General features: G+C 47.8%; 1 long non-coding RNA gene across 1 annotated transcript; it reads right to left on the reverse strand.

Annotated features, from left to right (window-relative positions):
* Positions 1-12,521: 12,521 nt before the first annotated feature.
* LOC309821118 lies at positions 12,522-13,473 on the reverse strand. Its single transcript, XR_014296573.1, has 3 exons — positions 13,313-13,473; positions 12,810-12,921; positions 12,522-12,554 (listed from the first exon to the last, which is right to left on the reverse strand). It is a non-coding gene; the product is annotated as an uncharacterized lncRNA (long non-coding RNA).
* Positions 13,474-13,640: the final 167 nt, after the last annotated feature.

Raw genomic sequence — 13,640 nt, forward strand, 5'->3', positions numbered from 1 at the left:
TGCAGGTTCGAGCCCTGGTTGGGGAGCTAAGATCCCACATGGCTCGAGGCCAAAAAACCAAAACATAAAACAGAAGCAACATCTTAACAAATTCAATAAAGACTTAAAAAAAAAAACTCAGCAAAAGCATATTTAAGACTTATGCAAGTCATTGTCCATTTTACTTCAAAAGAAAAAATATAAACAAATATTGGACTCTTGTTAGTCATATGCTAATGATATGCACACCAAACTGTTCAAGGAGTAGTGGACTGATGTCTGCAACTGTGAAATGCATCAAAAATGAGATGAAGTAAAAAACCAAAAAACAACAACAACGAAAAACAAGATGAAGTGATGCATGAACAAAGGGATGGGGAGATGACAGATTTAATAAAATGGGAATGGTAGAAGTGATGTGTGAGGAATGTGGGTGTTCACTGTACACTTATTTAAACTTTGATACACATTTGAAATTTTTCACAATCAAATGTTGTTGGGAAAAAACTCGAATTTTGTTTTTTTTTTTCCATTCGGCGGGTTAGGGGGCATTTCCTCTGTTGATCTCATCTGGGCTGATTTATGAGACCACAGACACCTGGAGGGTTCAGTCTGCTGCAAGGTCCAAGATGGCTCCACTGGTATATTGGGCAATTGGTGCTGGTTGTTGGCTGGGAGGCCTCAGTTCTGCATGGAGTCTCCCAATCTCCAAAAAGCTACACTGGCTTCCTTACATCATGGTGGTCGAACTTCCACACCTCACTTCTGCCGAATTCTATCGGTCAAAGCAAGTCACGTGGCCATGTATCGATTTAAATGGGTGGAGAAACTGACTCCCCCTCTGGCTAGGAGTTCCATTGCAAAGGGGCATGCATATTGGGATGGGGGGAATTTGTGGTCATTGTACAATACACCCAAGTCCTTTGGTCCAGTTGTTTAAGTTCATGTTTAGTCAGAAGGTGTTCTATCAGGACTTCCCTGGCAGTCCAGTGGTTAAGACTCCATACTTCCAATGCAGGGGGAGCAGGTTTGATCCCTGGTTGGGGAACTAAGATTCTACATGCCACAAGGCACAGCCAAAAATAAAAAAGGTATCCTGACTCCTGACACTTCTTACTTGGTAGCTTACAGCCATCAGGTCTTCCTTGATAATGGCATTTGGCTATTGGAGGGTCAGGGAGGTCAGCTCTAAGTAGTTTGCTTTATGAGACAGAAGGAAAACAATATAAGCCATTCAATGTCTGAAGGCTTCATGAAGAGACCCTATGACCACCCACCTGCAATGCAATGAAAATTGTACATGGGTAATTTTTTTTTTTTTTTTTTTGGGCTGCACCATGCAGCTTGCTGGAACTTCCCCAACCAGGGATCAAACCCACATCCCCTGAAGTGGAAGCACCAAGTCCTAACCAATGCACCGCCAAGGAAGTCCCTGTACATGGGTAAGTTAAGACGCAAATGCACACTGCCTGCTCTGGCCCCACCTGACAGCATCACACTCATTCTGAAGTTGGAGGGCTTCTGGTGAAGCAGATGAAATCTCCAAGAGTTTTCAGCTCTTCATGAAATTATTGATTCAGGCAAAGATTACCAACGGTGTTGAGACACTTAGGTTCTTTTTTTTTTTTTTAGCAGTGCTACATGGCTTGCAGGATTTTAGTTCCCCAACCAGGGATCGAACCTGGGCCCCCTGAAGTGGAAGCACAGAGTCCTAACAACTGGACCGCCAGGCGAGTCCCCCTTTGGTTCATTGTTGATGGAGAACTAAGCCATTGTATATGCGGGATTCTCATCACACACAATACTGTCTCAGATAGCTATTGAGACTTCTTAAACAGCTATACAGTAGTCAGTAAGGAAGGGGCTGAAGGATTGACAAATGGGTAGATTAGGAGCCCAAGACAGACCGTATCCGCATCCAGAGGGTTGATTTATGATAGAGGTGGTAATGCAGAGCAGTGCAGAAAGGACAATCTCTTCAATAAATACACTGTGACAACTGGATATCACTATGGAAAATACACAAAACGTGACCCCTACCTCACACCAAACACAAAGCCAATTTGGGGAGGACTGCAGACCTAATGTGAAAGATGAAACAATAAAATTTTAGAAGGTGATACAAGATAATACTTTTATAACCTTGCGGTAAGGATTTTTCTTTTTGGCCTCGCTGCAAGGCTTGTGGTATCTTTAGTTCCCCGACAAGGGATCGGACCCAGGCCCTCAGCAGGGAGAGCACCGAGTCCTAACCACTGGACTACCAAGGAATTCCCAAGGATTGATTTCTGAAACAGGTCACATAACAATAAAGGAAAAGAATGAAACATTGGGTTACATTAACATTAAGAACTGTTCAGGGACTTCCCTGGTGGTCCAGTGGTTATGAGGCAGGAGATAGATGGGCCCCAGTCTGAGCAGCTGGAGTTTCTCCCCTGTGGACAGAGAGGAGGCCAGGCCCTGCCCAGATAAGAGATAAAAGAGCACATATTCCTCATTCTCGAAGTCAAGGAGACCTTCCTGACTACACATGTGCAGAAAGGCTCCTTGGAGGTCAAAAGAGAGGGGGGCGTCACCCCATAGTAAGTGATGTCAACTACCCACAGGCCTCTTCACTAGAATCTATCTTGGCTGAGAGATGCACATGCCCACAGGGAAGGACCCTGAGGTATACCAAATACGGACTCAGAACCAGGCAAAGCAAGGTGATTGGCCAAAGGAAACCTGGAAGAAATGCCCCATATAAGTGATTCAAACTACCATGAGGGCGCAACTCTCTCTTTGAGCCCAGCCATGTGTTGATCCACACATACTGTTTTTCCTCCTAATAAACACTTTACTTGTTTCACTACTTTCCATGTCTCTGTGGGAATTAATTTCTGTAAAGCCAAAGGGCCAGGGCCTTGTCACTGGCCACTGGTCTAGTGGCTAGGATTCAGCACTCTCACTGCTGCGACCTGACTTCCATTTCTGGCTGGGAACTGAGATCCTGCTTCAAGCCACTGCAGGCTGAGGCCACCTGAGATCAGCTAGGGCTGTGTGCTTCCAATGCAGGGGCTGCAGTGTGTGTGGGGGGAAAAAAAAAAAAAAAACTATTTAAAAGACACCCTAGGAATCATTGAGAGAAAATCAGGCAGCCAAGTTGAAAACCGGGCTATACCTAACTAAATGATTCACAAAAGGGGAAATCCAAATGGCCAATGAATCATGAAAAGATGTTCAAGCTTATTAGTAAATAGAGAAATGGAAATTAAAACTGCAGTAAGGGAATTCCCTGGCAGTCCAGTGGTTAGGACTCTGCACTTCCACTGCAGGGGGCATGGGTTTGATCACGGGTAGGGGAACTAAGATCCCCGCAAGCCACGTGGCATGGCCATAAATCAGTAAATAAATAACATAAAAATCAAAACTACAATGAGGTAACACTACAGACCCAACTGGTTGGGAAATAAAAATTCAGGCGTGCTGGTAAGTTTTGGCAGAGATGCAAGGCAATGGGAACTGTCGCATCCTCGTGGTGGGTGGCAGTATAAATCAGTCCAACAACTTCGGGAAAGAGTTTACCATTAGCCATGAGGCCACAGATTCACAAACACTCCATCCTGGCAATCCCACTCCTAGGCATACACGCTAGTGAAACACGCACACGTATATAGCCAGACATAGCCATAGCCACAGTTTTTGAGGGGGGGTAAAAGCCCAAGCCTGAAAATAACTCAAGTCAAATAGGAAATAATTTGATGATATAGTCACACAATGGAATACGTATAGTCCTGAAAGTGAAAGCACTCAGCTACACGGGATAACCTGGATGAATATTAATTGAAAGAAACCAGACAGAAAAGAATGCAGGCAATACACTGTCCCTTATGTAAAGTTTTAAAAGAGGCAAAACTAAATTTATTTGGCTGCACATTTCTGTGGTCAAACCATACACAAAGCGAGAAAGTAATAATCATAAAATTCAAGTTACTGGCTACACTGTGGGAAGGGAGGACAGGGTCCAGATGACGCCCTGTGGTTGCAAGCGGGGTGGGGTGGGGAGGACTCCTAAGGTCCTGGCCGTGACCATGTGTTGGCTTTATAATAACTTGTTAGATTATTCATCGGCATTGCATGCACTTTTCTGAAAATGCATTACAATTCACAATAAAAAGGTTTGCACACATGATGTTTTAAAAGACATCAGTAAGTCAGAGTATAACAAATTTTGGCATAAAGCCATAGTCATATTTTATTTTCCATTCTCTGGAATAGTAGTTCACCAACTGGTAGGGTATTTATTAAAGCAAAGGTAGAGAATTCAGAAAGCTTTAGCCATTTCAACATCAATGCAAAAAATGCAAACCTTTGCAGGAAGTAAAATTGGTGATGCTTGATCCCCAAGTTCCATTTTTTGTTTTGTAATAAATTTATTTATTTTTGGCTGCCTTGGGTTTTTGTTGCTGCACGCGGGCTTTCTCTAGTTGTGGCGAGCAGGGGCTACTCTTTGTTGCGGTGCGCGGGCTTCTCATTGCGGTGGCTTCTCTTGTTGCGGAGCACAGGCTCTAGGCATGCGGGCTTCAGTAGTTGTGGCTCACAGGCTCTAGAGCACAGGCTCAGTAGCGCAGGGAAGCCCCCCAAGGTTCCATTTTGTTGTAACTGCCCTATTGCTAAAAAGATGAATCAAAACTTAAAATCCTGGACTTCCCTGGTAACACAGTGGTTAAGAATCCGCCTGCCAATGCAGGGGACACGGGTTTGATCCCTGGTCCGGGAAGATCCCACATGCCGCGGAGCAACTAAGCCCGTGAGCCACAACTACTGAGCCTGCGCTCTAGAGCCCGCGAGCCACAACTGCTGAAGCCCGCCCGCCTAGAGCCCGTGCTCCGCAACAAGAGAAGCCACTGCAATGAGAAGCCCACGCACCGCAACGAAGAGTAGCCCCCGCTACTCTAGATACCCAACTAGAGAAAGCCCGCGTGCAGCAACAAAGACCCAACGCAGCCAAAAATAAATTTAATTAATTAATTAATTAAAAATCAAACAAAAAGAACCACCAAAATCCTGAGACACATTTCTTTTAGCAACACATAAGGAAACATTCTGAAATGTGAGAAATAAATGTTCAATTTTAATATGCCATATTCTTTATGTTAAACTGAAAGCCTTTTAATAAAAGCCCCTAGATTTGAAACCATTTTAAATGTGTAAATATAAACTTTAAAACATCACCTTTGGATGGAGAAAGGGAATGCCATCCTGCCCTCTTTGAAATGTCAGAGCCTAGAAAAGGTCAAGCTCATGATTTTGATCAGAACATCTCCTTTCCTGTTGGCAAGATGATCTTTTCTAGGGATTTCCCTGGTGGTCCAGTGGTTAAGAACCCGTCATCCAATGCAGCGGATGCAGGTGCCCTTGTCGGGGAAGTAAGATCCCACATGCCGCCGGGCAACTAGACCCACATGCCACAACTAGAGAGAAACCCACAACGAAAAACGAAGACCCAGCGCAGGCAAAAAAAAAAAAAAAAAAAAAAAAAAGATGATCTTTTCTAAACAAATCAGGATGAAATGCAAAAACTGGTGAATTGACCATAATGCTATTTCAAATCACCATTTTTAGGACCCATAGGTGGTCAAGGTGGTTAAATTACTTTTGAGGAATAAGTTACAAGATCTTTAGTTATTTTGTACACATTTCACCCTTCCATGTCTGCGGGGAAGAGACCAACACATCTATCCATAAAGGTGTTTATGTTTCAAGTAAAAAAAATGTCTTAAGGGACTTCCTTGGCGCTGCAGTGGTTAAGACTTTGCCTTCCAATGCAGGGGGTGTGGGTTCGATCCCTGGTTAGGGAGCTAAGATCCCACAGGCCTCCCGGCCAAAAAACCAAAACACAAAACAGAAACAATATTGTAACAAATTCAATAAAGACTTAAAAAAAAATGGTCCACGTCAAAAAAGATTTTTTGGGACTTCCCTGGTGGCACAGTGGTTGGGAGTCTGCCTGCCAATGCAGGGGACACGGGTTTGAGCCCTGGTCTGGGAGGATCCCACGTGCTGCGGAGCGGCTGGGCCCACGTGCCACAACTAGAACCCCCGAGCCACAGCTGCTGAGGCCTGTGTGCCTGGAGCCTGTGCTCCGCAGCAAAGAGAGGCCACAGCAATGAGAAACCCGTGCACCGCAACGAAGAGTAGGCCCCGCTCGCCTCAACTAGAGAGAGCCCACGCACAGCAACAGAGACGGAATGCAGCCAAAAATAAATAAATAAACCAATTAATTAAAAAAAAAAAAAAAGAGAGAGAGCAGATTGCTCCATCTCCAAAGGAAAAAAAAAATCTTTTTTTTTAATGTTTTAAATTTCTCTGAATACAAACTTTCTTACCTTACGTCGTACCTTTGCAAAGTCACAGCTCTTTAGGCAGGTGCTGAAGACATCCCGTGGGGGACCAACTGGATGAAGTTCCGGAACAGGCGTAATTCCTACGGTGCTAGAATCAGGAAGACGGGTGTCTCGGGGAGTGGAGGGGACTTTTTAGGATGCCGGAATGTTCCAGGTCTCGATGGGGTGTGGGTGACATGGGTTCCCACACTTGCCTAGACCCATCGAAGTACACTTAGGATCTGTGCAGGTCACCATTAGTAAACTATACCTCAGTTAAGTTCAGCTGGCATAAAAATATTACATTTCTACCATCCGTTCTGGCATCTTTTCAAAGACACAGAGATTAGCTGTGAATGCAGAAAGTTGAGCCCGCCCAGACGCGGGGGTGACCAGAGAATGGCGCCAAGCCTTTCCGCCCCACCATGTTGATATACTTCCTGTTTGCTGATCAAACACCTGAGTCCCTCGCAGAAATTCTTGGAGAGGGTTTTTGAGATTCACACCCAGGGCTCCCTGAACCACCCCCAGCCCTGTCTAAGCTGGTGGTGGCCTCTAGAGGGCGCTGTTAACATAGCCAATCCCAGGAGTTTTCATTCATCCTGGAGCTTCAGCAATTTTTAGGAAACCATCATTGGCAAGCAAGGGGGGAGATCATTTCCTTCCCCACCTCCCTGACTCTTGGACACTGGGGCTGTCCCTCAGGGATATCATTCACACCAAAAATGCCTGATATTGAAGAAAAATTTTGGAGAGGCAGCAGAAAATTTGGGAGGAGCCAACTGGAGATGTGGATTAGCCATCCCCAAATGTGCCGCTCTGGTGTAAGAATTTCTCTGAGCTGAAAGCATCTGAGTTCTTGAAATCTGTTATCTACCTAAACACAGAGCCTCATACTGTCATAAATCCCTGCCCGGAATCAACTCATTTTCTCTTTTCAGAGAAGACAAGTCAGCTACCGGACAGACTTTGTCACAAACTATCGTATCTCTCACCTATTCTCCAAAGGCCCATTTATCTCTCCTAACATTCGTTTGCTCTCCCATAAGTGGCCTTTCTCCTCTCCCTTTCCTCTATTACGAAGGCCTATGAGCTCTCAAATCTCACTGTTCCTTTGGGGATTCACTTCTTTCTGTGACGCCCCAAGCATGTAAAATTAAAAATTAATACATTTGTACGCTTTGTCTCCTGTTAAAATATCCTTTGCCAGTTTAATTTGCAGTTATGAACTTAAGAGGGTAGAGGGAAACATTTTCCTCCCCCACACAACGAGGTCAGTTGTGGGTTGATGCTTCCTGCTTCTACTTGGCCTAAGTTAGCTGGTGTCTAAGGTGGAAACACTTCTGAGAAGCCAGCCTAGCCTCTCCTTGACATCCTGGCCCAGGAGGGGACCCCCTTACAAATGGGTCAGTGACCGCAAACAGATGCGGCCCAGACCGTGCCAGGTGCTCGGCCTGGGTTTAATTTCTGGGCCATTTAAAGTCTCACACCCCATCAGACTATGGGGTTTGCCAAAGCGCAGAAGATTCACCCCCAGGGACAGCGCGGCCCTTGTTACATCATAAATTGAGGATGTGACTGGATTTGGGGAAAGGAAGAGACAATTTCAACTGAGACCAGCCAGGAGTTTGGAGCTCTTAATGAAATTCTTGGTTCCAGCAGTGGTGATCAGCAGTGTTGAGATAACCAGGTGAGTCACAAAAGGGGAAATCAAACCACTCTATGTGCTAGAAGCTCGTCCCAAGAGTTTTATCCATGTGACTTGTGTCACTAGATTTTTTAAAAGTTATTTTATTATTTATTTATTTTTAAAATATTTCATGTATGTATGTATGTATGTATGTATGTATGTGTGTGTGTGTGTGTGTGTGTGTATGTATGTATGTATTTTGGCTGAGCCGGGTCTTATTTTATTTATTGTGCCATGTGGGAACTTCCTTGCAGCACGTGGCCTTCTTAGTTGTGGCATGCGGACTCTAAGTTGTGGAATGCATGCGGGATCTAGTTCCCTGACCAGAAATCAAACCCAGGCCCCCTGCATTGGGAGTGAGGAGTCTTACCCACTGGACCACCAGGGAAGTCCCTCATGTCACTCTAGTCCAAGGATAAACTGTAGCACACGGAGTCACCAGATCCTGCCTGAGGGGATGCAAGTGCCACCTAGGAAGTATTCAAGCCAAGAATGTTACCCTGACTCCATCAAGCCTTTGACTCTGATTTCCCACTTGTAAGAAATTCAGGGGTTCAGGAAAAGGCTAAAGGCACTGGAGCTGCCAGAAGTGGCATTGTGCAGGACGAGGGGCTTAGCCTCTGCAGGAAGTCAGATCAGGAGCAAAGGGCAAGGTGACATGGGCTGTTGGCAGGAGTCTCAGCCCTTCTCCACGTAGGCCTCTCCATAGCGCTGCTTGAGCATCCTCACAACATGGTGGCCGGCTTCCCCCAGATGAGTGATCCCAGAGACAGTGAGAGAAGTCACACCCCGTCATTTCCTTAGTATCCCATTGGTCACCTGGTCCATCCTATTCCACGTGGGTGAGGGCTACACAAAGCATGAGTATCCGACAGCACGATCATGGGGGGCCAACCTGCAGGCCTGGTGACCATCAAAAAGGAAGGGAATGGAAAACGAAAGATAGAGCTACCATATGACCCAGCAATTCCATTCCTGGGCATATATCTGGACCAAACTCTAATCCAAAAAGATACATGAACCCCAATGTTCATGGCAGCACTACTCACAATAACCAAGACATGGAAGCAACCTAAGTGTCCACTGACAGATGAATGGATAAAGAAGATTCGGTACACATATACAGTGGAATACTACTCAGCCATTAAAAAAGAATGAAAGAATGCCATTTGCAGCAACATGGACGGACCTAGAGATTATCATACTAAGTGAAGCAAGTCAGAAAGAGAAAGACAAATATCATACGATATCACTTATATGTGGGATCTAAAGTATGACACAAATGAACTTATCTACAAAGTAAAAACAGACTCACAGACATAGAGAACAGACCTGTGGTTGCCAAGGGGGAGGGGGTGGGGGAGGGAAGGATTGGGAGTCTGGGATTAGCAGATGCAAGCTAGTATATATAGAAGGGATAAACAACAAGGTCCTACTGTAGAGCACAGGGAACTATATCCAGTATCCTATGATAAACGATAATGGAAAAGAATATGAAAAAAGAGTGTGTATATATGTACATAACAATCACTTTGCTGTACCGCAGAAATTAACACAACATGGTAAATCAACTAGAATTGAATAACAAACAAAATTTTTAATTAAGTAAATAAATAAAAAGGAAGGGAATGAACAGGACAGGCAACCAAGATTGGCAGTTCCTCCCGAATGACCTCAGTGTAGGGTTTTTAAATAGATCTTCTACCTCCTGGGACACCCCTGGTGGTCCAGTGGTTAGGACTCTGCACTCCCACTGCAGGGGCCACCAGTTTGATCCCTGGTCGGGGAGCTAAGATCCCACGTGCCTCGACCAAAAGGAAAAAAAGAGAGACAGAGAGAGACAGAGAGAGAGAGAGAGATCCTGGAGCAGCAGGAGGTCTGGGGCTCAGCCACCTGAGTTCCTTCAACCTCCACCACTTCCCTGACTCCAGCTCCTCACTTCCTCCCCCCTTCCAGAAGGTTCTGGGTGCCTAACTTCTTCACAGGGAGAAGCCCCGCCCTCCCCAGCTCCTACCTGAGCCAGGAGAGGCCCCAGATACCAGCACCCACCCAACCGAGGAGGCAAAACAAACAAGACAGGACAAGCACACCAAAGAGGCAAGCGTGCAGGCAACATCAGCTGACGCACCCGCCAAGGACGCCCACTGGCCTTGTGGGCAGCAGGAGGGCGATTCCTCTGTGGGCAGGGACCTCCCCCACCCCACTGGCCATCAGGAAAACCCTCCAGTGTGTGTGCAGTGTACCCTCCAGTGTGGAGACTGTAAATGAAAACACTTATTCACTGAGGAATTTTTTTAAACTCACGGGACAAATATATTTTATATATGTTCGTTCTGGGACGTAAAGTGGTTCTGGATAGAGAGCAGGTGCAACATGTGCCTTCCTTTATGATAGGAAGCAAGGCAGACAGGAGGGAAAGAAGGAGGCGGGACCGGCTCCAACTGAGGACACGAAAGCTCTGCACCCACAGGCAGGTGACTTACGTGGCTGCACCTCCGTTTCCCCATCTGAGACTCCTCCTCCTTGTTGGGATGCCCAGAGCACCCCCGGCCCCAGATGCAGCCCTGCTTCTATCTCTTGCTAGGGTGGGGGTCCCGGTGGCCCTTCCCCCAGGTGCCACCCACTGCTGTGGACTGTATCCCCCTGGGTGGCTGTCACAGGGTGTGAAACCCCAAGGCTCTGCACCGGCGAGGGGTGAAGGTGCGGAGGACAGCGGGGAGCCCCATCTCCTGGAACTCTGGTGCCCTGACCCATTTTGCAGATGGGTGTACTGAGGCCCAGGTGAGGGCAAACCCAGTCTCACGTGGAGGGGCCAGAGTCACATGGAGGAGGTTAGAAGGCCAGGAGGGACTGCCCATCCAGAGACCTCTCACTCACTCAACCTGTCCCACCACAAACGTTTATTGAGCGCCAACCATAGGCCCGGGGCTCAGGATGAACAGACAGGATAAACCAAGGACCTGGGGTGAAACCCAAGGTAACGCACAGACCGGGCCTTTTGACCCGCGTTCTCCAATGGGGCCAGCAGCCCCACTGGGTCACAAAAATGCAAATAAATGAAAGTGAAATCAGTGAAGCATTCTGCGCCTCCTCTGCACTGGCCACGTTTCACGTGCTCAGTAGCCACATGTGGCTGATGGCTGCACAGATGGAGGACACGTTCATCATTCCAGGCGGTTCTATCAGAAGACACCGGCTTCCACGGTCCAGTCTGATTCCTTCTATTTCCAAGTGAGAACAGGGGGTGAGTGGAGTTTTGTCACCCGAAAAGCATGTTCTATTTTGCTTTGAGCCCAGAGCAGTGTTGGTTGGTACCACGAAAGGCACACACACATGGGGATACAAGAGACAGTGTCAACTTGTAGCAATGTCGGGATCCTGCTTGTGACACAGTAATAGACTTTTGCAAAAATGTTGCCACTGGGGAAAATGTTATTTCTTACAACTGCTACGAATCTACAGCTGTCACGGCACAAAACATTATCTGGATGACGGAGGTTTTTTGGCACCCCCTTAAATTTCACGCCCAGGGGAGGGTCCTAGCCCAGGACTGGAGTGGTGGCAAGCCGGCTTCTCACCATCGTGTGCCTGCAACCAGGCCCCCAGTGAAGGGATAAGTGGCCAGGGGTGACTCACTGGGCTGATGACCTCAGCTGGGGAGGCATCAGGGCTCCGACCCACAACTTTTATGTGGCCCCTGCACCTGCGGGGTGGATGCCCCTTTGAATGTGCAGATAAAACGCTGGCAACAGGGGACTTCCCTGGTGGTCCAGTGGTTAAGACGCTGCGCTTCCACTGCAGGGGGCACGGGTTCAATCCCTGGTTGGGGAACTAAGATCCCGCATACCGCGGACCAGCCAAAAAAACAAAACAAAAAAGCCCCACTGGCAACAGGCTCTTGTCCCTGTTTGTCTGCAAATCTCTGCTGGGGGACTTGTTCACCAGACGCTCTCCCCAATGGCCTTTGGCACCAGCATCCTGGGACCCAGACCCTGGAGGCCTCCTTGGTTCCAGAGCCAAGGATGCAGCGCTGGACAAGCCCCCTCTTGTTGGTGTCCCAGGTTTCTGCCGCCTCTCGGGAGGTCATAAAAGGGAAACTGAGGCCGGGGAGAGCTGGAGTTGGCAGACGTGACAGAAACCCCACGGCGTCTTCCCGAAGTTGCCCACAGACCCCAAACCCTATGTGCCGGGGAGCGTGATGCCCATTGGACGGAGGGGATGAATACAGCCCAGTGTGGGGACCGGAGAGGGTTCACGGCACACGATGGCCCAGGGCCGATGGGCTCCAGATGCCCATCCAAATGCCAGAGGCAGGCGAGGTGCCTTCGCAGGTGACGCTCTTCACCCAGGTTCCCCGCCCCCAAGAAGCCAGCCCTCCCTCCCTCGCCAGCTCACCCCATGCAGGCTTCCACCAACGGGGTAAGTCCTTCCTCACGTCGGACTTGATTTCATCAGGCTTCGCTTTAAACCAGTTTCTCCTCCTTCTGGGTGAGTCTAAGACCAGGACAGGCCGCAGTTTCCTGAGACGGAACAGTGAAAGAGGTTGTGAGATGGGATATGATCCACGGGGAGGACTTGGGCTGGTGACTGGTGACAATGGCGGGAACAAAACCTGCACAAATCCCTACACTCTGGGGTGGAGACACCTGTGCTGGTGATAAAACATTCCTCCATGCATTAATTGAGCACTCACTGTGTACCAGACTCAACACAGACTCGGTCCCATCATCTTTTTCATTCTTATTTAGGAGAAATTCACAGAACATGAAATTCACCCATTTGAAATGAACACTTCAGGGACTTCCCTGGTGGTCCAGTGGTTAAGACTCTGCTCTCCCAAAGCAGGGGGCACGGGTTCCATCCTTGGTCGGGGAACTAGGATCCTGCCTGCCGCACAGCATGGCGAAAAAATAAATAAAATGAACACTTCAGGGTGTTTAGTACATTCACAGAGCTATGTAACCATCACCTCTAGTTCCAGAACATTCCATCCCTCCAAAAGAAAACCAGTGCCCATCAGCAGTCACCCCCCACCCCTCCACAGCCCCCGAAAACCAGCAATCCACTCTCTGTCTTTGTGGATTTGCCTGTTCCGGACATTTCACATAAGTGGGATCACACACTATGTGGCCTTTTGTGTCTGTGTCTTTTTTAGTTCACTTTATTCTTTAAAATAAAATTTCTTTTTTAAAAGACACTATTAGGTTCACAGAAAAACGGCGAAGACAGTACAAAGTTTCCAGATACTCGCCCTGTTTCCCTACTCTTAACACCGTACATCAGCATGTGTGGCCCTCTTGCGTGTGCGGGGCAGGGTGGAGGGCAGCTCCCGAATCACACATGTGATTCGCCGTGATCTCTGGGTGACAGATCCAGTTTGCAGATGTCCCGGACCAGCTGAAGCACCTGCCGTGAGCCCGTGAGCCCCGTTTACTGAGGTGCAGACAGGTGGCCACGGTCGCCAAGTTGGGAAAGGCTTCAGCTCCTCCGGCTCCGGGATTTTCCTGCCACTCCTCCAGGGGACGTGGAAGGGGCGGGATCGGCCAAGAGGAAACCGCAAACATCAAATGTACAGCGGCAGCTCCGAGAACAAGCTGTGCCTGGCA

The sequence above is a fragment of the Grampus griseus genome (genome assembly GCF_964374135.1).
Source record: "Grampus griseus genome assembly, chromosome: 3".
Classification (NCBI taxonomy): domain Eukaryota; kingdom Metazoa; phylum Chordata; class Mammalia; order Artiodactyla; family Delphinidae; genus Grampus; species Grampus griseus.